Below are 24,160 nucleotides of genomic sequence, written 5' to 3'. Positions count from 1 at the left end.
GAGAGAACAACTCTATTCAAGGTGCCGGATAAAGTGACTGCATTCAAAGCCAAACTGGAATTATGGGAGTGATGAGTGAACATTGGGATTTTTGACATGTTTCAAACATTAGCCGAGATTTTGAAAGACACTGAGCCAGGGCATTCTTTTTGCCAGCTGGTACATGGTCACCTATCTCAACTTTCAGAAGAGTTTGAGCATTATTCTAACTACAAAAGACACCCAAACTGGGGAGGAATGGAGTCACAAACCGTATGTGAATAAGCCAGATGAACTGACTCTGTCTGCTAGAAGAGGATCAATTGCTTGAGATTGCAGATGGCAGTGATCTTAAAAGCATATTTGAAACTTCAGACATTCTGGATTAAAGTCAAGGTGAAATACTCTGAGATTGCCACAAAACCACTGAAAAGTCTGCTTCCATCTCCACTTCCTATCTTTGTGAAGGAGGGTTTTCTGCAGCGACAGCAACCAAAACGAGATTGTGGAGTAGTCTGGACCTTGCAACACACTTCGGTGTCACTGTCTCCCATTGCCCCATATGGGACCATCTAGTGGATGGAAAACAAGACCAGGACTCCCACTCATTCTACATTATGGTGTGTTGTATAATTATTTCACTATATATTACAATGTAATAATAATAAAAAAAAGTACACAATAAAAATGAACTTTAATCATCCATAAACCATCCCCCCACCTTACCTGACCCAGTCCATACAAACATTGTCTTCCACAAAACTGGGCCCCAGTGTTAAAAAGTTTGGGGAATGCTGCTGTCTAAGATGCAGAGGTTCTGGGTGACAGAAGAGGTCTTTATCTGGATTGAACTCTGTAACCGGAAATGAAGTATCTACATCACCTAGTTAGTCTGGTGTTTGCCATATGCACGCAGTCACCTCCGAGCTGCTTCTGTATCTGTCCTTGGAGCTCCTCGGTGCCTTTCCATCTCCCATGGAAGAAAACCTCTCCTACATGTCTGGTTGTTGTTCTCTGCTTGCAGTTTACCTTTCAAAAAATTCCTCCACTTTTAAATTTATAGATGGTTTGAGTGTTGCTACATTTATTTATTTACTTACGTAAAACAATTTATCTTGAATTTCATATGAGAAGAGAGAAATATATGACAAATCCACCAACTTAATCCCAGAAATTTGCCATTTGCCTTATTTAATTTAATGTAATGACTACCTAGCCAAGTACAGGAGCCAGAGGACTAGCAGGCATTCTCTTCATCTCTTAAATTGAAAAATCCTTATGTTTCATAAATATAAATTTCTCAATTATTTTAGAATCTATTTCTCCTGTTTGTTTCTGGCCTACTGCCATAATGTAATGCTTTATGTCTCATCAGAATTACTGTATTAGATTACAACTAATTCCTCTAAGACAATATTGTTTATCTCATATCCATTTTTCACATTACAAAGAGAGTAATCTTTCTAAATGTCACTTCTCCTGTTTAAAATCCTTTGACGACTGATTATCAAAACCACATAACTAAGGATCATCTTGCTTACCTGATAAAGATAGACATTTGTAAACTCCACCTCTGACTTACATTAAAACGCACTAAAATGTCTGAGAGTAGATCATGGTACTCTGTATTTTAAAAATAGCCCAGATTACTCTTAGCTATTCTAAAGTTTCGGAACCACTGATAAATTCCTATAGAGTTAGCATGATGTAAAGGCTATTCATGAATTGTTCCCTACCAACAAATCAGACTTAGCTCTTCACTCTCAGGTCTGTAATTTATGTTAAAGTATTATTTTGTAACTTATAGTAAGCCCCTACATTAATCTAAGTCACATTTCCATGTCTGTGGTCATTCTGGTCACTTTGCCTGGGTTCTCCTCAGCCCATCTTCACCCAACTGACTCCTACTCAGCCTCTATGAGTCTGTCCACACATGTGTCTAGGGGTCTTCTGAGACCAGAGTAAGTGTTCTTCTCTCTGACTTCAACACATTAATTTAATAATTACACAAATTTTACTGTGTACATTTGTTATTATATGCATACAAACAGTTTTAATGTATGCATTTTTAAAAGTTGGTCTTGCTTACAGTGTATACATTTTTAAAAGTTGGTCTTGCTTATTAGAAATATTTATAGATTAGTTTACAGTACTTAGCACATTTTCTAGAATAAGGTAGAATTTAATAAATATTTGTGAACTAACCTTTTAAACTAAATAGTCTATTACTAACATTTTAATAAACACATATACATTGAAATTTAAATCCAAATGATACAATGTAGTTATGGTACTTATTTTTTTACTTTTTATTTTGTAGCATGTAGACAGAACAAACTAATCAATACAAATGTCTAACATTAAATAATGACTTTAGTTCCCAGAACTGCACAGTCATCACCTGAATTTGCTTATCTTTAGTTCACTGTGCCTCTGAAAGACATATACTTACAGTTTAATTAGAAATATTTGATCTCAAAAGATGTAAGGAATATGGGAAATTCATTTGTAGAAACTGTTCAAACTGCAAAAACATATTTCACATATATTTGCTTTTAGAAGACCCATCAAATTTTAAATATATCCTATTTTCCTTAGAGATACTCACACTTGGTACAAATATGATTATAAAAGTTTTATTATAATATTTACTCTTATTTTATCACAAACATCAAGAATGTTCTGAAGTATGTTTGTGTATTTACATATTATTGCAATAAAGCACACAATGTGATTTATATATAAATCTCAGGAAAAGCTATGCTTCTGAAATAGGCTGATTATACTCTTTCTTATATTGAGTATGACTCCTAAAATATTCTGATTCATTGCCCATTTCCTGTACTGTAAAATAGAAGTTGAAAACTCGGAACTCAATGAAAAATATGAACCATAGGATGAAATGTAATTATAAAGAATGCCAGCTATCTTTATTTTCATTATTTTTTTAGATATTGGCAAATGATAACTGTATATATTTATGGGGAACAAAATATGCTATTATGTATATATACAACGTGGAATGATTGAATCAAGCTAATAAACCTGTCCATCACTTAAAAAACTTATCCTTAATTTCTCCTAAGTGAAACATTCTACCTTTTGACCAGCATCTCTCCACTTCCCTCACTGCCCAATCTCTGATAAACACCATTCTGATCTCTGTTTCTATGTGTTTGAATCATTTTAGATTACAAACAGAAGTGAGATCATGCAGCTTTTGTTTTTCTATGCCTGGTTTATTTCACTTAACATAATAGCCTTCACGTTTATCCATGTTGCCAAAAATCAGTGTACCAGGATTCCCTTTTCTCCACATCCCTGCTGTAGACATGTAGACCAATGGAACAGAGCAAAGAACCTGGAAGTGCATCCACTCATTTATAGACAGTTGAATTTTGACAAATGTGTCAAGAATATACAAAGGCAAAAGAGCAGTCTTTTCAGGAAAGGATGTTGGAATAACTGGAATATCCATATGCAGAGAAATTAAATTAGAACCCATCTCATGCCACATAATAAAATCAACTCAAAATGCATCAAAGACTTAAATATAAGACCTGACTCAAAAAAAAAAATCACTGGAGGATATTATAGGGGAAAACTATACAACATTGGTCTGGGCAATAATTTTTATTTTATTTTATTTGGATTTGATCCTAAAAGTTAGGGCAACAAACCAAATATCAAAAGGTGGAATCTCATAAAACAAAGAACAATAAAAACAGAATGTGAGGCAATCTACAGAATGGAAGAAAACATTAATAAGCTGAATATCTTGTAAAGGGTCAATATCCCAAACACATAAGTAACTCAAACAATGCAATAGCACAAAAACAAACAGCAACAACAAAAGTACAATTGAAAATGGGCAAATTACCTGCATAGACATTTCTCAAAGGGAAATATGCAAATAGCAAACAGTGCTGCTCTGCCTATGGAGTAGCCATTCTTTATTCCTTTGCTTTCCTAATAAACTTGCTTTTATTTAAAAACAAGCAAAAACAAAAACAAATGGTGAACATTTATGAAAAAAATGGTCAGTATCTCTCATTATTAGTGAAATCCAAATTAAAACCACAATGATATATAACCTCACAGAGGTTAGTATCAAAATGATTATTATAAAAAATATGAAAGATAATAAATGTTGTAGAGGATGTGGAGAAAACAGGAGCCTTAGTTTAAATCAATAATATTCCAGCAAAAGTTCTTAAAGAAATTACCAGTTACCAATACTCCAGTCTAAAAGAGAGTTAGATGAGAAGCAAAAGTGAATATGAAAAGGATCCCATGGTTTGTGGTAAAGAAAAATCTGAAGATAAATGCAGTATTTTATGATTTAAATGGTCATTAATTTATAGGAGAAGTGATCTTTTCTGTGGAAGAGAAGAGCTATGAAAAAATATTTTGCCCGAAATTCACTATGAGCAATACATGATAAAGTCATATGTATCCTTATAAACTTACTCAAGGTTTAGTCTGACAGAAGAGTTACATTCTTTTCGGCTGAATTGGATGCTGTTACATTTTCTAGGTAAAATAATTCTTCTTAATTTTTCCCCAAAGTTGTGCTTTTTTTTAAAAGAAAGAAAATCCAAATGCTCTTACTTTATTTTCTAATATTTTCTAGCAAGTCAGCAATCAGAATGCAAATCCAGGGCTCACAGATATCATATAAATGTATGATTCATTCTTATGGTTACACCATTTACTTACTGCATCTATTCGCTGCAAAGAGTTTATCTGGGATTTTTAGTTTTCTTTACCACCTGCAGTTTCTGGACACAACACAATGTAATTATAAAATTATAAATACCTTACTAACATAAATTAGTCAAGTCAAAATTTTGTCAGTTTAGTGGAGTAAAACTCTCGCAAACTGTTCTAAATAATTGCCTCCCTTATCAGGTATATATATATATATATATATATATATATATATATATATGATTAGAATATATATAAATATATATATATATATTAGATTAGAATGAATTAGGTTATCCAGAAATATGTTTTCTATCTGTAATTGAAAATCTAAAGCCATCACATATAACATAAAAAATTTTGCCTTACAAAAACAGGAATAATTATAAGTATAGGTGTATATTATATACATAATAGGCATATTATACTTAGATATTATATATAATATATATTAAAATATAATTTATATTTTATTTTGTAATATAGATTTCATTTTTATTTATAATTTTTGTGTGTGCATAGTAGGTATATATGTTTATGGAATACATGTGATATCTTTATTCTGGCTTGCAATACATAATAATAATATCAGGGTAAAAGGTATATATCATCTCAGATATTTTTCCCTCTTTGTGTTATAAACAATCCCATTACACGCTTTGAGTTATTTAAAAATGTACAGTAATTTTTTGTTGACTGTAGTTACCCTATCAGTTATAGCAAGCTATAGCAGTTTTGTAACATGTTTTGTATACATGTCTCTTTCACTAAATAGTTGGCCATATAACATCAAAGTATTATATTCATGCTGCATCTACATTATTTATTACTGTATTTAGGTTTCTCAGTTTTTACCAAGCAATTTAAAATTTGTAGAATTAAGTGATCAATACTGATTACTAAGGCCCTTAAAATATTCTCACATTTATAGTTGTAAGAAATTATAGATTACTGTAGAATACACATGGCACCAACTCTAAAGAGCAAAGTATATACTAAATATAGAGCCAAAAACATAACCACAAATAGCCAAAATCTATCAAAAACAAAATACTGATAAAAATTTATATTGAATTTTCCACAGAAAAGTTATCAAAATCTAATATTATGTGATTAGACAAAAGTAACAATAACACTACTTAAACTCAAATAGTTTATACCATCAAATTCTAAGAAAGATTAGAATAAATTATGTTATCCAGAAAAATGTTTTGTGTTAATGTTTCTATAATGTTTTCTATATATAATTGAAAATCTAGTGTCATCACATATAATGTATTTTTCCTTTTAGAAACAGTAATAATTATAATAGTTCTCCTTTATCCATCGGGGATACATTGTGAGACCCTCAGTGGATGTCTGAAATAGGAATAGTACTGAATTATCCATATATGATGTTTTTTTTAAATGTATACCCACTTATGATAAAGTTTAATTTATAAATTAGCCAGAGTAACAGATTAACCTCACCAATAATAAAATAGAATGATTATAACAATATGCCACATCACTACCCTTGCACTTTGGAGATACTAGGTAAAATAAGGGTTATTTGAAGACTAGCATTCACTGTACTATTGATACATTCGATCTGATTACCTTCCTGGAACTAAGGGGCTAGTAGCCTACATAGCATAGACATCCTTGACAAAGAGATGGTTCATGTCTCAGATGGGAGGGAGAGGGGCAGTGTGACATTTCATCACGCTACAGAGAAAATTTCAAACTTATAATGGTTTACTTATGGATTTTTCCATATAATATTTTTAAACTATGTTGACTGTAGGTAACTGCAACAATGGAAAACAAAACCTCAGATAAGGGGTGACTATAATAGTGCCTGGGATTTCTAGGACAGCACATGTAATACATTGCAATTTGTTTCTTTTTATAGCTATCCAAACCTTATCATAAATTGCTATAATATTGTGAAAATCACATTTGTTCATCTAAATATTGATGTGTTTTCTGCTAACAAATTCTCATTATTATATCATAACTCTTATAGTCTTCTAATAATAATGCAAAAATACTAATTCAGTAATAATTCTAACAAATTTGTTCACCTAAATGTGTACTGGAATTCTACTTTGAAACTGAATCTTTTATTTCCATTTACCCAACATTTGCATATATGGTGCTTAAATTACATATGAAAAGTTTTATTAATTATACTTGTACTTCTGAAGAATACTGCATGTATATATACAAAAGCACATTGAAGAACACAGTGTAATATACAAATGCATTGCCTTAATCAAATAAGTTATAAATTTCATATTTTCTATATATATATATATATATTATTAAATCCACATATTTACAGGGCAGTAAATATAAACTTGACTGTCTTTAAAATCACTGAGGAAGATGATAAAACATTTTCTACTTGATTTTAATTTTACAGAAACATAATTTATTTTAGAAAAAGTTGCCTAATTAATGGTCAGACTGTTTGGTATTCTTGAAAAACCTATAAAACTGATTTGTCAGGTAGATGCTTATTTTTCTATACTTGAGAATGTTTATAATTAAATTCTTAAGAACAAAAGCAAAAACTCGGAAGCAGAGCTAGAGCAAAAGGATTTTCTAACTAGATTATAAACAACACTGAGGGATGCAAATTATCCTTGGTATATTCTAGTTAAATTAAAAATGAAATTGAATATCATAATATTTACAGTAGCTTCAGCCAGATTCATTATTTTTTTGTTTACACTACATGAGCATTCTGTGTATGCTCTGGGTATTTAAAGCTGCATATATTTGTGCATATGACAGAACGCAATTTATGTGTTTATTTCTTCAGCTGTGTTTTTGCAATGTAATTGCAAGTAAGGTTTAATATTTTGTAAATTTTTAAATAAATGTAAAGTCAGAAAAATCCTAAGGTCACATTACTGAATAGTAATTAGTTTTCTTAATGTTAGTTTTTCTTTTGAATGTTTCTTAAAAGGTGTATTAAATACATTTATAATTTACATTTATAGCTTATTTGATATGTATGTCCTTATCAAGCAAAGATTTCATATTGATAACGGGAACATGTGAAAACATTTTAAAAGAGCATTTTTTAAACGATACCACAATTATTTATTGGGCAGTCCCATCTTGTCTGCTCATATTATTTTGTATACTGTCGTGTGGCTGATGTGAAAGTAAGAATTAAATGACTTAAAAAAAATTAAAACTCTCTACTTATTTTTAGTGCAAGTTCTGCCTATTTTAACTTAGAAAAAAATTCAAATTTTTGTTCTAGGGTAAAGTTACTCCTTTATGTAATCATATAGCATAGTCATTATGATTCTTGGTCAATACATCTTGACACTGATCTAATTCCTACGACTAATACTTCTCATGTTTCTACTTAGTGTTCAATAAAGTGACTGCAGTAACAGAAATCCCTTGCTTTTATTGAACTTGTTGGCTTTTCCCCACACAGGGAAACTCACTGTACGAATCTCAAAATACTATTAAGTGAAATAAATGTTTAATGTACTCAATGTCTGATAATTTATGCATGAATTATTTTGTGAGTTATACATTACCTATGGTCTATCTGTACATCTCCTGGTCAATTTTTAGAAATATTCTTCATTTTAGAGCACTTGGAGTTTTTTATCCTGTTGCTCTTACCGATTCCACAACTGCATTACATTTTCATTCTCACATTATCCAATCTCTAATTTGCTAATAAGATCTTATTTTTATAGGGAAAAACATTTAAAAATATTTTTTATATCTTCTAAGTGCATTACCAATAATAATCACATCCTTGTTAAATAATACACTCAGATTTGCATCTTTAGTTGATATCTTCAACATCGGTTTTTGTTGATTTCTCCTTCTGTCTCCAGTGCTCTCTTCCCTTGGCCTGTGGCTCCAGGTACCTCTGTTTCTTTTGTTTGTTTGTTTCTGGCAACCCTGGAATAGTCTTTCTTGGTCTTGTGTATTCCTCATTCCCAGCAAGGACTATTTCTATTTTAATTGTTTCTATATATTTTAAGTCATTATTATCCCTCTCTTGAATTACTACAGATTTTTTTCATTATTATTCTCATTGTCCCTAAAATTTTCTCCTTCTGAAATAATATCCTTTGAGAATCTTGCAGTAGTTTATTTGCCTTAGCTTACTACTTGTGACATTGTATTAAAATTACTAATTCACTTCTAATTTATACTTCCAGACAAGGAATTCATAGAAGGTGGTACAGTGTCTTTCTCATCATTATATTACTAGCACAAAGTAAAATGTATGAAATAGAGTATAAGCAAAAAATATGTTTTCAATGAATACCTTCCTTGGTCTTCTATTCAAATTACTATCTTGGGTTTGTCTATCCTTTCATCATTGTATTTCTCAAAATAACATAATTATCAATTGCTTTCACTGCTTAATGAACCACACACCTTAACACCATGCAACATGGATTTCCCCCATTATTATATTTAATCTGCTCTTGCAGAAACTGTCAATGTCGCAATGCTATTATTAACTAACAATTTTCTGTATTTTATTGCTAAAATGTAGATGGCAAAACAAATTGTCATCTTCCCCAAATCAAATTGAACAAACATGAAGTTAGTACACATGTGGATTATATTTCCTCCTAGGCTTTTATGTAGGATGTGATGAACAAATTTTTAATTAGTTAATTCAGTATATATTTTTCAGTTCCTGCTATGGGATATGGACTTGAATGAGGACTGAGGCTAGAGAAGTGGTTGAAGTGGACACTGCATCCACATTAAGTTTACATTAAAGTCAGAATTTATAGTTGTAGGTTAAATAAGTGAAAAATAATATAAGAGGGAAGAACCACAGACTTTCTGGGGTATAACACAGGAGAACTAAACCTTTGTAGGAGTTGCGAGGAAAGTAGAATTCTTGAAACTGTGGAACTCAGTGAAGGGATGATTTATTTAAAAAAGCAATACTGAGAGCTTATAAACCTGAATGAAAGAATGGTTGCTTAAAATTCATTAGAACAAAGAGTGTTATTTGGTACAACTTCTATTTGAGGTGCCAGTAAAATACGTGTGTCAGGTTCTAAGAAATAGTTCGGTGGCTGACGCCTGTAATCCCAGCACTTTGGGAGGCTGAGGTGGGTGGATCATGAGGTCAGGAGTTTGACACCAGCCTGACCAATATGGTGAAACCCCATCTCAAAAAAGAAAAAAAGAAATAGTTAATTATAAAGGTGTGTGTTTCAAGATCTAGATCTGGACTATAGAAATAGATCTTGAAGACTTCAGTATAACAGTAGGTTACATGAGAGTAGAGGCCTTCATCTGTGAAGCCTTTAAGGAGTGAAATTAGAAGGCCTTAATTATAGTTCTAATGGTTTCTCAACTAACCGGTAAGCAAAGGAAGAGTGTGTGATATGCAGCCAGAGACACAGATGGAAAACCAGGTGAATGTGTTTCAGGGAATGCAAAACAAATAAATGTTTCAGAAGAAAGACGTCAACATTTTGAGGGAGTGAAATTTGTAATTGAAACTTGTCCACTGAATTCCTTGTCATGGATATAATAAAACTAGCTTTGTTTAAATAAGTAGAATGAAAGTGAGGATGTAATAAGATGCTTTGAGGTAGCAGAGAAAGAGAAAAAGTAAATTTAAACACTTTTTGAAGAAATTTGGTTGTTAGAAGGAGAGTAGAAGAGCCTGGGGTCTGTAGGGATTCTGTGAGAAAAAGAGTCAATAAAGGGAAATGTGTGTAATCATAAGTGGAAAAGAAGCTCATTGGAATGTGTAGGTGGCTGCAAAAGACTGGATATGAGTAAAAACACAGATGGTTACATTGCAATTAGTAGTAGAGAATCCTGTTACACCGTAATCAGAAAGGATTAGGAAAGAATGGCTTTAAGCACTGTACCTGTGTTTTGCATATTTAGTGGCAAGAAACTGAAAAAAAAAAAAAATTAAAATAATAACCTGCCCCCAAAGAACCTTTTCTATTTTAAAACTTTTTCTTTGAAAATATGAGAACTTTGTTATCCATACTTGTGTAAAAATAATGAAATTGAGGTGGAGGGATTTGGAAATATGACAGGAGATAGTTGAAAAGCTTAGTGAAATAAAATTGCTGGAGTGCGTGGAGGCAATATTGGAGAGTAAATGTGTGGATGTTGTGAAAATGTCTTAATTAGCACTGAATAGGTCAGTGATGATGACACACACTTGGTTCTGTCCAAGATTGTGTTTTGTTCATCTTTTAAACAAGACAGTGGATGAACTGAAATTAGTATTTGGGTAAATTTATCCTTGCTTGGTTGCAGTACAGATTCTAAGTTGAGCACTTTCTTTCATTACACTAAATTCTAACAGTAACACTTGGCTTTTTATTAAGAACTAATTACTCATGTACTTGTATTTTAATTTTTTATTGATAACTATTTTACATAAAGTAAAAATACATATGTATTGGGTGCCTTCTGTAATGCATTTAAATAAATTCTTACAACTCTGTAAACCACCCTGCTATCAAAATATAGAAGATACCCCTTGGCCTAAAAAGTTCCTTCATGAATATTTCTTCCATTTCTTCATTTATAAAGATTTCTATCAAAATAGATTGGTTTGACATGTTCTAGTATTTTACAAGAATGGAATTCCACAGCATATACTCATTTGTATTTGCTTCTTTCATTCCTCATAATAATCAGGATATTCATCTATGTTGCTTCGTGAATCAGAAATGTATTTATTTATTATTACACTTGAGTAAGTATTACATTGTATAAATATATCACAATTTGATTACCCTCTTTTGGTGACTCAACATTAAGGTAGTTTTCAATTTAAGTCTACTATATAAAAAATGCTTTAAATGTACTTCTGCGTGCCTTTGGATTTCTGTTTTCATTTCTCCTGTGTACATACTTAGGAGCAGAATTGCTATGTCATAGACTTATTCTGCTTAAAGTACATAAGGCACTGAATGCCAATTTTGTTTCTGAAGTCACTTTTCTACTTTATGCCAGTGTTAGCAACATTTGAAGATTTCTTGTTGTGTATTCTTATCAAATTTGTTTGTGGGTGCTTATTCCATTTTATTGGGGTTGTCTTTTTTTATTTCTAGGATATCTAAATAAATTTATATGCTTTCAAAAACATGTATATATATATATATATATATATAAAGTAATCTAGATATAGATGTCTTTATATCTAGAAAGCATGTATAGAAATATATATATATATATATGTATACTCCTATATAAACATATATATAAAGAGGGGGTTATCTCTATGTATAGAGATAAACATATTTATAGTTGGCTATGACAAAATACCACTGTCTGGTGACTTAAGAAAACCATAAATTTACTTCTTAGACTTCTGAAGGCTGCAAGTTGAAGATCATGTGTTAATAGATACATATGGAATACATATATTTCCACGTATGTGTTTTGCCTGTGCCTTTTGTTAAAAGTATACTTTGATGAATGTAATATTTTAATGTTTATGGAATCTAATTTATGCTTTCTATATTTTTTGCTTTCTGGGTCCAATTTAGTTGGCTACCGCAAGTTTTGGAAGATACTGTTTTCTGTTTTCTTCTGAAAGCTTTATAATACTTACATTTATATTTAGCTCCATCATTCTTCTCATGTTAGTTTTTGTTACACGGTGTGAAGTAAAAAATAAGGTTCAATTTTTTTATATATGTAATGCATTTTTCTAGTAATTTTGTTGCTAGAAGTCCTGCATTGAAATGGATCCTTTAACCAAGGAGATTAAGAGGCAGAGCTCTGGACTGGCAATCTCAGTTCTTTTGAAAGTGAGCAAAGAACTACAAACTAACACCAAAATGCAAGCTCAAAACAAAGTTTACTAAAGCACAGTAATAAACTCTCAGGTGGAGAGCAGGATGATTTTTGAGAAGTTAAATCAGCCCCTCTTTGTAAAACTCAGGGTGCTTTTATGGGTTTTGTGGAGAGGAGTTGAGGCTTGCACTGTGTTTAGTGACAGAATGAAGTCATTTTACTGGAAGTTTATGATTTTATAACTCAAGTTAAACTGTGCATGTTTTTGCTTGTAATTCATTAAGAAAAGCCTATTCAGGGGGCAAAAGCTGCATGTAAATTTTATTATAATGACTGTATAATAAGGATGGGGTTACCTGGGGTTACAGCCTAGAAGGGCTGGACTAGTGGCACTTTAGTGGATTTTCATCTTCCCTGCAAATTTTCATTCTCCAGGATGTGCTGGCCAGAGATGTTACCACAACCTCCATCCATTAGGGTAGAATTAGGGTGGTCTGGGGCTAAACTTACATTGTGCAGGGCCTGTCTTAGTGGCAACCCTTGTGCTCCCTCTCAGCTGCTAACATCTGTCTAACTACCTAATATTTCCCCCTTAAGAGAAAAGAGACCCAATTCTTTGTGCATATGGTTGATGACTACTCTGGCTACTTCAGCCTGACAAGTGGGCAGCCATTTGACAGTGTCCCTCCTCTTGCTTGCTTTCTGCTGGGAGGTTGGGCAGAGGAGAGTGATGATGATCCAAGGGCCATCAGACATGGATGGAACTTCATGGTAACCTTGTAGGATTATTTGGAGTTTCGTGGATTCTAGACAGGAAGAAACAAAACAAATTCATAAATTGTATAAGTATGCCCTAAAACCTACAAGAAGTAAAAAGATTACTATAACTAGGAAAATGAGGACCAGATGTTAAAGTTTCATCAGTCAAATCTTCCCAGAACTCCTTCTTCCACAAACGTGTTGAGCATGTCTATTATGTTTTTTAAGTTGGTTTGTACTTTACCTGCTTGGTTGCCAAAAAAGCAGCTGTCTTCATTAAGCATTACACAAGTCCCCTCTTGATTGGTCATGAGTGAATCTAATGCTCATTGGTTTTGTAAGAATATTCCTGCTGATGCAGTGATTTGTTCTTGAATGGCATTGATTTGGTCAGCTAGATAAACGATTCATTGAATAATTTCTAAGGAGAGTTTTGGGGCAGTAAAACTGGAGTTGAGGAGGCCTCCAGCTCCTGTGCCAATACCAACCAGAATGCCACTTGCAGTCAGTGCTGGTTTTTTTGTTTTTCTTGTTTTTTTTTTTTTTTTTTTTTTTGAGACGGAGTTTCACTCTTGTTACCCAGGCGGGGAGATCTCGGCTCACGCAACCTCCGCCTCCTGGGTTCGGGCAATTCTCCTGCCACAGCCTCCTGAGTAGCTGGGATTACAGGCACGTGCCACCATGCCCAGCTAATTTTTTTTTTTTTTTTTTTTTTTTTGTATTTTTAGTAGAGACGGAGTTTCACCATGTTGACCAGGATGGTCTCGATTTCTTGACTTCATGATCCACCCGCCTCAGCCTCCCAAAGTGCTGGGATTACAGGCGTGAGCCACCGCGCCAGGCTGCAGTCAGTGCTGTTAAAATTTCCCTTTTGACTCTAGCGATTGAGAATGTATAGGGAGGGAATGCTATTGTTGATGAGAGTGGGTTCGGGTAAACTAGGGTACAGGTTTCTGTCCAGTGGGCAGGTAAGCAGAGATATGGCCTGTCTCCACAAAAAAGCAAATGTGATTTGCCAGGTTAAGACAGATGTCAACAGTGGTATTAAAGTAGAGTTTTCCCCTGCAGTGTGAGTCAGCTTCAATACTCTCATAAATGGAAGCCAAGGGCATGTGAGGTGATGGTGGGAAACAGGCAGTACTTGAGGGAATGAAGGAGGCCTTCGGAGCCCCAACAAAAGGAAGGAATGGTGGGATCCCAGGCAATAAAATGAGATATTAGGTAGCTGAGATTTTCGCAATTATCATTTTGCTCGGATTTCTATGGCTGAAACTAGAAGTTGTGCTGTTTAAAGGGACATTCCGGTTAGGGTTTGGGGTAAATAGTGGCACCAAAGGAGCTGGCTTGTTTCTCTCCAGTTGGTTATGTTAGGGGCCTTGGGTAATGAATAAAATAGAATGCAGATTCAGAATAATAAGTATATCTGTATTTTTTTTTTCAATGATTATGTTGACCTATAATTGGGTGGAGGATAGGACAGAGGTATGATTGCAAGCCTTAGAAATATTAGGAAAAGATCCAAGCGATGGCCCGGCGTCCATGAATATACGAGACAAAAAACGTGTTTGGCTAGTGAGCATCGCGGATGAGAATACAGGTCCTTGGAGGGACCTGTAACGGGTTTGTTGGTAGACTATTAAGGAGTATGTGACTGACTGTGGACTTGACCTTGGGATTGATAGCCCATCCTGTGGGTCAAACTAAGTGGGGGGCTGGAAAGGTTTCTAACTGACTCCATTCAGAAACAGGAATGGAAATGGCTACTAAACTTCACTAGGGGAGGTGTTAGTGACAGCCCAGCAATTTTTGTGAGGTTTTGCAGTCTATTTAAAACTTCTTGTATGGTAGATAAATATGGCTGTAGGGAAAAGATGTTAGTAGGAGTAATTGTAAGGGTTAATACAGTTAAGAGAGCAAAAATATGGTTACTGGTTTTAAAACAGCCATTTTAGCATTTAAAAAATGATTCCACCCACTTGAGAGGAGGCAATTGAATTGCAAATATATGAAAATAACCATAGCAATCCGCTCAGAGCTAGCATGCAAAAGGCACCAGGGAAACCCAGAGGTCATTACTTATCTTTTGGCTGTCTGTTGCATAGAAGCTTAAGTTCCTCTAAAGGCTCACAAGTGTATTTGCCTGTGGAGGCATCATCAGTTTTGGCAGCCATCCATGGTTTCACACTGGAGTGATGGATCCAGATGGCAATCTCTGGCACTTTAACAGTTGTGGGAGAAGAAAGCAAAACAGGGTATGGTCCTTTCCAAGCATACCCTGGAATTGGGAGGCAGGAGAACCATACTTCCAGGTGTTGGTAAGTGCTAAAGTTCCTTGGCATAAATATTAGGAGCAGGCCTGCTGAAATTGTTCAAAGGAAGTGACATATGTGACAAGGGAGGAAGCATCAATCTTAACAGGTTGATGTCCTTGCAGGAATGGTCTGCCATAAAGCATCTCACAGTGGCTAAGGTTGAGAGTGGCCTTTGGAGCCATCCTGACTCTACGGAGGGCTATGGGAAGAGCTTCCTTCCAATCTTGGGAAGTTTCCTTAGTTCTGTTTCTTGGGGTATTTTAAAAGAACTGATTGGCTTTCTCCACTTTCCTGAGGATTGAGGCCTCCCAGCAAAATGGAGGTGGTATCTAATCTCCAAGCTTTGGAGATGTGTCGGACAACACAGGGAAGAAAAGCAGGTATGCTGTCACTCTGAAGGAACAAGGAAAGGCCAAACCTGAGAGTAATCTCCGATAGAAGTTTTTTAGTAACCTCCAAGGCCCTCTCTGTTCATACAGGGAAGGCCTCCACCCAGCCGGTAAAGGTATCCACAAACGTTAGGGTATATTTATGTCCTTGGAATGGAGGTACCATAGTAAAATCTATTTGCCGGTCTTCCACAGGGTAGGATCCATGTGTTTGAATAGAACTAAAGAAGGTGTTTTGTTTCCATGGGGAATGTTGGTTATACCTACAGGGAACGAGGAAATTACCCTGCTGACAACACGGTGTACTCCTTTTTCAAGGAGATTGGCATAATCATTTGAAACAAGGCATCTATCCCCATGCTGCTGGCTTCCTGAGGAGACTTGATAACTTTCCATTAGCAGGACTAAGACAGGTGAATTGAAGAATCTTTGTGGTACCAACCATCTGGAGCTGGGTGAAACCTGTGAAAAGGAGGGCTAAAGCCACAATAGCCCTTAGACAGCTAGGCCATCCTTGGGGCACTGGGTCCAGCCTCTTTCATAGGTGTCCAACAGATCTTTTGAGGAGTCTTAGTTCTTGAGTGAGTGCCTCAAGAGCAGTTCCTTGCTTTTCTGATATGTGAAGCTGAAAAGGCTGATTGACCTTGGGAATTCCTAAGGCTGGGGCCTGGGATAGTAGAGTTGTTAGCTGTTGAAAGATTTGTATTTGATTTGGACCCCAAATTAAAGGCTCACCGTCAAAATGACCTTTTAAAGCCTTGTAAAAAGGCTGAGTCCTTAAGCTGTGATTGCAGATCCAAAGTCTACAATATCTAGCGAGACCTAAAAAGGCTTGAGATTGCCTCTGGGTGGTTGGCTCAGGCAGGTCTAGAATTCCTTGGACTCTGTCAGGGGAAGTTCTTCATTCTCCAAGGAGCAAACAGCTCCAAGGTAGTTGGCTTCTTGCTGAGCTATTGAACCTTTGATTGGAGATCTTCTATCACCTTTGGGTCAGGGCAGACTGGCCAGCTATGCTAGAACTTGAACCAAAAAGCATCTTAAATCCTCCCTGAGTCGTTCCTGGATTCTGTGGAATTCCATTACCTTGCTTCTGCAAGTAGGTAAGGGACACACACAGCACAACAGACTCACTCTTGCTAGGTGAAATGCTTCTTAGAGAGCACGATCTTCTCCCGGACCTCTAATTTCACTGTGGTTGTGTTCCAACCTGGAAACCCCACAAAATAATGATATGATTCCATACTCATTTATAAGAGGTAATTTCAAACTATATATCATAAAGAATGGAAGTGTAGTACTTATTCTAGATAGGTGCTCAGCTAAACATTTTGTTGGTGTAAAAAAAGGGAAGAATGATTACTGAGGGAGCAATTAAGAATCACTCTCAAAATAGCATATCATTAAAGTATATTCTGAGCAGGAAAAAATTACAGTTTTACATTTTTCTCTTTTCCCAACATTACAGACTGCCACATCAACTTCCTGTTTTCTGTTGTTAACATACTTGATGGACAATTTACTAGAAAATGTAATGGAAATGCAGGAAGAGGGTTGGTTAATAATGTGCTTGCTGGCACTTGCTCTATTTAGTGTAAAACATAAATCAATTACAGAATTACAAACATGCACTGAGTTTTAGATTCTTTCACAAATAGGATTCCAAAATATTGAAATGTGTGGTTGTGAATGAGCTGAATATAAAACAAAACTAGTTTATCTGAATAAAACGTGAGGAAGTCAGAAGATGATTTATGTGGACAACTGCTCCTATAAAAATGCATTACGTTGTATATGCTGCTGCTGCTTGTATTTACATGAGAGACTTGAGCATTTAATTAACTATTTCATTAACAACATTATTCGTATTGTCAAAATGTTGAGATACTTAAGTTTAGGCATATTAAATGGTAAGTGAGACGATAACAAAACTGCTAATATTCTTCATTGGATTTCATACACGGAAAGAGTAAAACGCCTAAGTCTCACATGCTGTGGTAACAGACCAGTGTTAATACCATGAGATATTAACAAAATAGTGTTGTTACTTGATTTTTAGGCAATGAGGTTTTGTTGTTGTTGTTGTTGTTATTTTCAAAGCAAACTAATTTTTTATTTTTAAAAAGTTAATTGAATTTTAGTCAGATTAGATGGTAAATGGATGAAGATATAAGTGAAGGACAAGTAAAAAAGAGAAATTTCATTATACTCTTTTTCTTTTTTATATATACCAATTTTAAGGTCCAAAGAAACAAGAAAAGAGTAACTAACAGTTGTGGAATAGTTTTGACTTTTGCATTTTCCTAGAAAGTTGTATCTGTAAGAAAACTATTTCTCAAGCTTTGTTAAAATTTGAAGATAAACTGTCCTATTATTGCTTTTGCTGTAAGTTAATAATAATTAATTATGCATTTCCCTTCTAACAAAAACAACCACTGTAAAGACTTGTATTTGGTGAATTTAAAAAATCTCAGGCAGTGTAATTGCCGAGTAACACTAGTCAAGATATAACTCAAGAATTATGATATTCTATTTTACAAATTGCATATGCTTTCCTAAATATTTAATGTTGCATGAACATAACCAAAAATATGTTTAATATTATGTTTTAACATTCTCTTTATAAATTGTGCAGCATTAAATATGTAATTATAAGGAATTACAAATGAACATAATACATATTGCAGAACTTAATCACTGCAATGATTAAATCCTAAAACTAAAATCTGTTATAAGTCATTAGTATTAGTAACAATTTCTTTTGAAATTTTTATATATTTGTACCAGTAGGATGAAATGAATAATCCATCATTATTGTGTCAATAAAAAAACAGATTTTCACCTTATGATTGAATAGATGCAAATATAGGATAAACAATTTAAGCAAAAATAAACAAAATCCCTACATTTCTATTTAAATTTTACATACCATTGAAACTGATCAAATGTTATGGTAACATACATATACATATAATATGATTTTGGGTTTTTTCATTAGAAAGATCTAGAAACAAGAAAAGAGTAGACTAGCAGTAGAATGAGTAGCTTGTATCAAAGCCTCTAAATACATTTTACCACTAAAGGCATTTGTTGATTTAAACACTAATTCTAGAAGGGAGGAGGAAAAAACTCAAAAGAAGACTAAGGGATATTATTGTAGCAAAGTGAAAGGAAACTATAAAAGACTACTATCGCTGTGAAGAAAAATATGTTCAGTGTTAGAGTAAAGGTGAAGTTTCCACTGGTCAAAATGGAACAATAAGGAAAATAAGTAATATGAACTGAGAGACATCAACTGTGTTTAAATTAATGAATTTTTTAGTATATCAAAAGTAAATTTACAAAAATTAAAAAGCAAATTCTTATTGATCTCCCTTGGAGAATACTAGTAAATAAATTCATTATTTTGAAAAGCATTCAATAACATTTTAAAAAGCAAGTATTTTATATACTCTAAAAAATATGTAATGTACACTAAAAAGTTATATATTAGATTACATGAATTTTTTGTTTTGACTGTTTTTGCTAATAAATGAGGAAATAATTTTGGAGTAAAAAAAGTACAATTTGGAACAACAGAATGGTAGATCTAGGTACTGGTCATCACTAATTGCTAACTTGAAAAGTGTTTTTTTCACATTAAAACAACAGCAATAAGAAAATACATGGCATCACCTATGAAGTGTTCTTGCTGGAAAAGTGAACCAAAATCTGATTCAATCTCTAGATCTAACTATATCACAGGGCTTTTCTACTTCCTTCTGCTCACTGCACTGTCTTGATTTAGATTTATTTTAAAAAATGGCAAGTTATGTCTACAGACCTTTAACTTAGTGAATGGATAGATAGCCACTCAACCAAGGAGTGTAGTTTAAAATTCCAATGGTTTTCAAAATCAGTGATGATAAGAATTACCTTGGAAGTTGAGACAGATTCTTTAAGGATACAGATTATTTGAAAAGCTAATAATATACAGACAAGATTGAGAATCTTAACAGTATTAGTTTGTTTTCATGCTGCTGATAAAGACATACCAAGATTGGGAAGAAAAAGAAGTTTAATTGTGCTTAGAGTTCCACATGGCTGGGGAGGCCTCAGAATCATAGCGGGAGGCAAAAGGAGCTTACACATGGTGGCGGCAGGAAAAACTGAGGAAGATGCAAAAGCAGAAACCCCTGACAAAACCATCAGATCTTGGGAGACTTACTCTCATGAGAACAGTAGGAAGGAAACTGCCCCTATGATTCAAATTATCTCCCACTGGGTCCTCTCCCACAACATGTGGGAATTAATGGAAGTATAGTTTAAGATAAGACATGGTGGGTACATAGCCAAACCATATCATTACACCCCTGGCCCCTCCAAATCTCATGTCCTCACATTTCAAAACCATTCATGCCTTCCCAACAGTCCCCAAAGTCTTAACTCGTTTGAGCATTCACCCAAAAGTCCAAAGTCTCATTTGAAACAAGGCAAGTCCCTTCTTTCTATCAGCCTGCAAAATCAAAAGCAAGCTACTTACTTCCTAGATACAATGGGAGTACAGGTATTGGGTAAATGCAGCCATTCCAAATGGGGGAAATTGGCCAAAACAAAGGGTTTACAAACCATATGCAGGTCTGAAATCCAGCAGGGCAGTCAAAATTTAAAGTTCCAAAATAATCTATGACTTCAGGTCACAGTGATGCAAGAGGCGGGTTTCCACGGTCTTGGGCAGCTCTGACACTGTGGCTTTGAGGGTCCAGCCTCCCTCCCAGCTGCTTCCATGGGCTGGCATTGAGTATCTGTGGCTTTTCTAGAAAAAAGCTGCAAGCTGTCAGTAGATCTACCATTTTGGTGTCTGAAGGATGGTGGCTCTCACAGCTCCACTAGGCAGTGCCCCATTAGGGACTCTGTGTGGGGGCTCCAAGCCCACAGTTTCCTTCCACACTGCCCCAACATGAAAGGTTCTCCATGAAAGCCCCTCTCCTGAAGCAAACTTCTGCCTGGGCATCCAGGCATTTCCATACAACTTCTGAAATCTAGGCAGAGGTTCCCTAACCCAATTCGTGACTTCTGTGTGCTCACAGGCTCAACACCACGTGGAAGCTTCCAAGACTTGGGGCTTGCACCTTATGCCAAGGTTTTGAGCTTGCACATTTTTTTTTTTGTAAATTTCTGAGTTTCGGGTACGTGTTTATCAGCAGTGTGAAAACAAACTAATACAGATCCCATTTCCAGAGAAAATATGTTTAAATACTAACACAATAAAAAGATATTTTGCAAATATAAGAATTCTGAAAGCATAACAAAGCAAGAAAATGCTCAATAAATCACAGTAAATAAATGAATATGTAAACAGAAACAAAATTTACAGAGTTATGATGTAAGAAATTAGTGTGGAACTTCATGTAGAGAGATAGAAGTGAAGGTTGTATTAATACAGGGAGTTGCAAACTATTTTGTCTCTTTTCAATTTTCTATAGTTTTCATAATAAAATACAAAGCAATTTATAGATATACAAGTAAACAATGGTTTGCTTTAATAGGGAATATTTTAATATTGGAATGCTTACCGAAAGTATTTTTGAAATGCCAGGTAATATGGAACTTCTATGTGCTCAGAATAAGCTTTCTTTTTCTACCATTATTGGTGGCAAATGAATTATATATTTTTTTCCTAGTGAATGGTCTTTCTGCAAGATTTTTAAGTTATGTGAAAGGGGAAAGCTGTCGTAGGCAAATCTATCTTTTAATGTGCATCATAATTCATGTAACTAAATATTTTGAAGATTAATGTAATATGTAACTACTTATGAAACTGATCCAAATTATGTATCTAGCTATAAGAAATTAGATGAAGTAATTTCTAGTACTAAGTTGTAGGAGAACAGCTACACATAAGCACCTAACATAAAGCCTGTCATTACATTTGTTTAGAAATGGAAAAATATTTAAAAATTCTTCTCATGAATATGAAGCAAAATGAGTGAGTATATTCTAACTTTAAACTATATACGCTTTGACATAGTGGTTTGATAAAACAGAAAACAAATATAGACTTTTTTTTAACTTTAAGTTCTGGGGTACACGTGCAGATTTTGCAAGATTGTTGAATAGATACATACATACCCTGGTGGTTTGCTGCCTACATCCCCCTGTCACCTCCATTAGGTATTTCTCCTAATGTCATCCCTCCCCAATTCGCCCACCCCCTGCTATCTCTCTCCTAGTCTCCCAACCCCCAACAGACCCCAGTGTATGATGTTCCCCTCCTGTGTTCTTGTGTTCTCATTGTTCAACACCCACTTATGAATAACAACATGTGGTGTTTGGTTTTCTGTTTCTGTATCAGTTTGCTGAGAATGATGGTTTCCAGATAAATCCATGTCCCTGCAAAGGACATGAACTCATCCTTTTTATGGCTGCATAGTATTCCATGGTGTATATGTGCCACATTTTTTTAAACCAATCTATTGTTGATGGGCATTTGTATTGGTTCTAGGTCTTTGCTATTGTACACAGTGCCCCAGTGAACATATGTGTGCATGTATCTGTATAATAGAATGATTTATAATACTTTGGGAATATACCCAGTAATGGGATTGCTGGGACAAACGGTATTTCTATTTCTAGATTCTTGAGGAATTTCCACACTGTCTTCCATAGTAGTTGAACTAATTTACACTCCCACCAACAATGTAAAAGTGTTCCTATTTCTCCACATCCTCTCCAATATCTGTTGTCTCCATATTTTTTAATAATCGCCATTCTAACTGGTGTGAGATGGTGTCTCAATGTGGTTTTGATTTGCATTTCTCTAATGACCAGTGATGATGAGCTTTTATTCATGTGTTTTTTGGCCACATAAATGTCTTCTTTTGAGAAGTATCTGTTCATATCCTTTGCCCAATTTTTGATGGGCTTTTTTTTTTCTAGTTTTAGTTTTAGTTCTTTGTAGATCCTGCATTTAGCCCTTTGTCAGATGGATAGCTTGCAAAAATTGTTTCCATTTTGTTGGTTGCTGGTTCACTCTAATGATTGTTTCCTTTGCTGTACAGATGCTCTTAAGTTTAATTAGATCCCATTTTTCTATTTTGACTTTTGTTGCTATTGCCTTTGGTGTTTTAGTCATGAAAGCCTTGCCTATGCCTATGTCCTAAATGGCCTCGGTTGTCTTCTAGGGTTTTTATGGTGTTAAGTCTTACGTTTAAATCTTTAATCCATCTGGAGTTAATTTTTGTATAAGGTGTAAGGAAGGGGTCCAGCTTTCTGCACATATTAGCCAGTCTTCCCAACACCACTAATTAAACAGGGAATTCTTTCCCCATTGCTTGTTTTTGTCAGGTTTGTCAAATAACAGATGGTTGTAGATGTGTGGCATTGCTTCTGAGGCCTCTGTTTTGTTCCATTGGTCTATATCTCTGTTTTGGTACCAGTACCATGCTGTTTTGATTACTGTAGCCTTGTAGTATAGTTTGAAGTCAGGTAGCATGATGCTTCCAGGTTTGTTTGTTTTTTTTTTTTTTTTTTTTTCTTAGGATTGGCTTGGCTCTGCCAGCTCTTTTTTGGTTACATATGAAGTTTTAGGTGGCTTTTTCCAGTTCTGTGAAGAAGGTCAATGGTAGCTTCATGGAGATAGCATTGAATCTATAAATTACTTTGGGCAGTATGGCCATTTCATAATATTAATTCTTCCTAACCATGAGCATGGAATGTTTCTCTATCTGTTTGTGTCCTCTCTTACTTTCTGGAGCAGTGGTTTGTAGTTCTCCTTGAAGAGGTCCTTCAGGTCCTTTGTTAGTTGTATTCCTAGGTATTTTATTCTCTTTGTAGCAATTGAGAATGGGAGTTCCCTCATGATTTGGCTCTCTGTTTATCTGTTATTGGTGTATAGAAATGCTTGTGATTTTTGCACATTGATTTCGATAGATGCAGAGAAGGCCTTCAGTAAAATTCAACAGCCCTTTTTGCTAAAAACCCTCAATAAACGATGTATGCATGGATTGTATCTCAAAATAATAAAAGCTATTTATGACAAACCCACAGCCTATATCATACTGAATGGGCAAAAACTGGAAGCATTCCCTTTGAAAACTGGTACTAGACAAGGGTGCCCTCTCTCACCACTCCTATTCAATAGTAGTGGAAGTTCTAGCCAGAGAAATCAGGCAAGAAAAAGAAATAAAAGGTATTCAATTATAAAAAGAGGAAGTCAGATTGTTTCTATTTGCAGAGGACATGATTGTATATTTAGAAGAC

General features: G+C 34.5%; 1 protein-coding gene and 1 long non-coding RNA gene across 2 annotated transcripts in view; both read left to right on the top strand.

The window, feature by feature from the left end:
- The window catches only part of LOC118149139 (uncharacterized), a 429,176-nt gene that overhangs the window by 151,652 nt on the left and 253,364 nt on the right, over positions 1-24,160 (top strand). The gene's annotated exons all lie outside the window — the stretch shown is intronic.
- LOC144580104 (uncharacterized) overlaps positions 1-24,160 on the top strand; it is a 34,988-nt gene that overhangs the window by 3,094 nt on the left and 7,734 nt on the right. The window contains exon 2 of the long non-coding RNA XR_013529035.1: positions 21,839-21,887. This is a non-coding gene — a long non-coding RNA (uncharacterized LOC144580104). The remainder of the gene's footprint in view (positions 1-21,838; positions 21,888-24,160) is intronic.

The sequence above is a fragment of the Callithrix jacchus genome, chromosome 18 (genome assembly GCF_049354715.1).
Source record: "Callithrix jacchus isolate 240 chromosome 18, calJac240_pri, whole genome shotgun sequence".
In the NCBI taxonomy this organism is placed as follows: Eukaryota; Metazoa; Chordata; class Mammalia; order Primates; family Cebidae; genus Callithrix; species Callithrix jacchus.
Note: the sequence above shows the minus strand (reverse complement) of the source record. Positions and strands in the feature narration are given on the sequence as shown.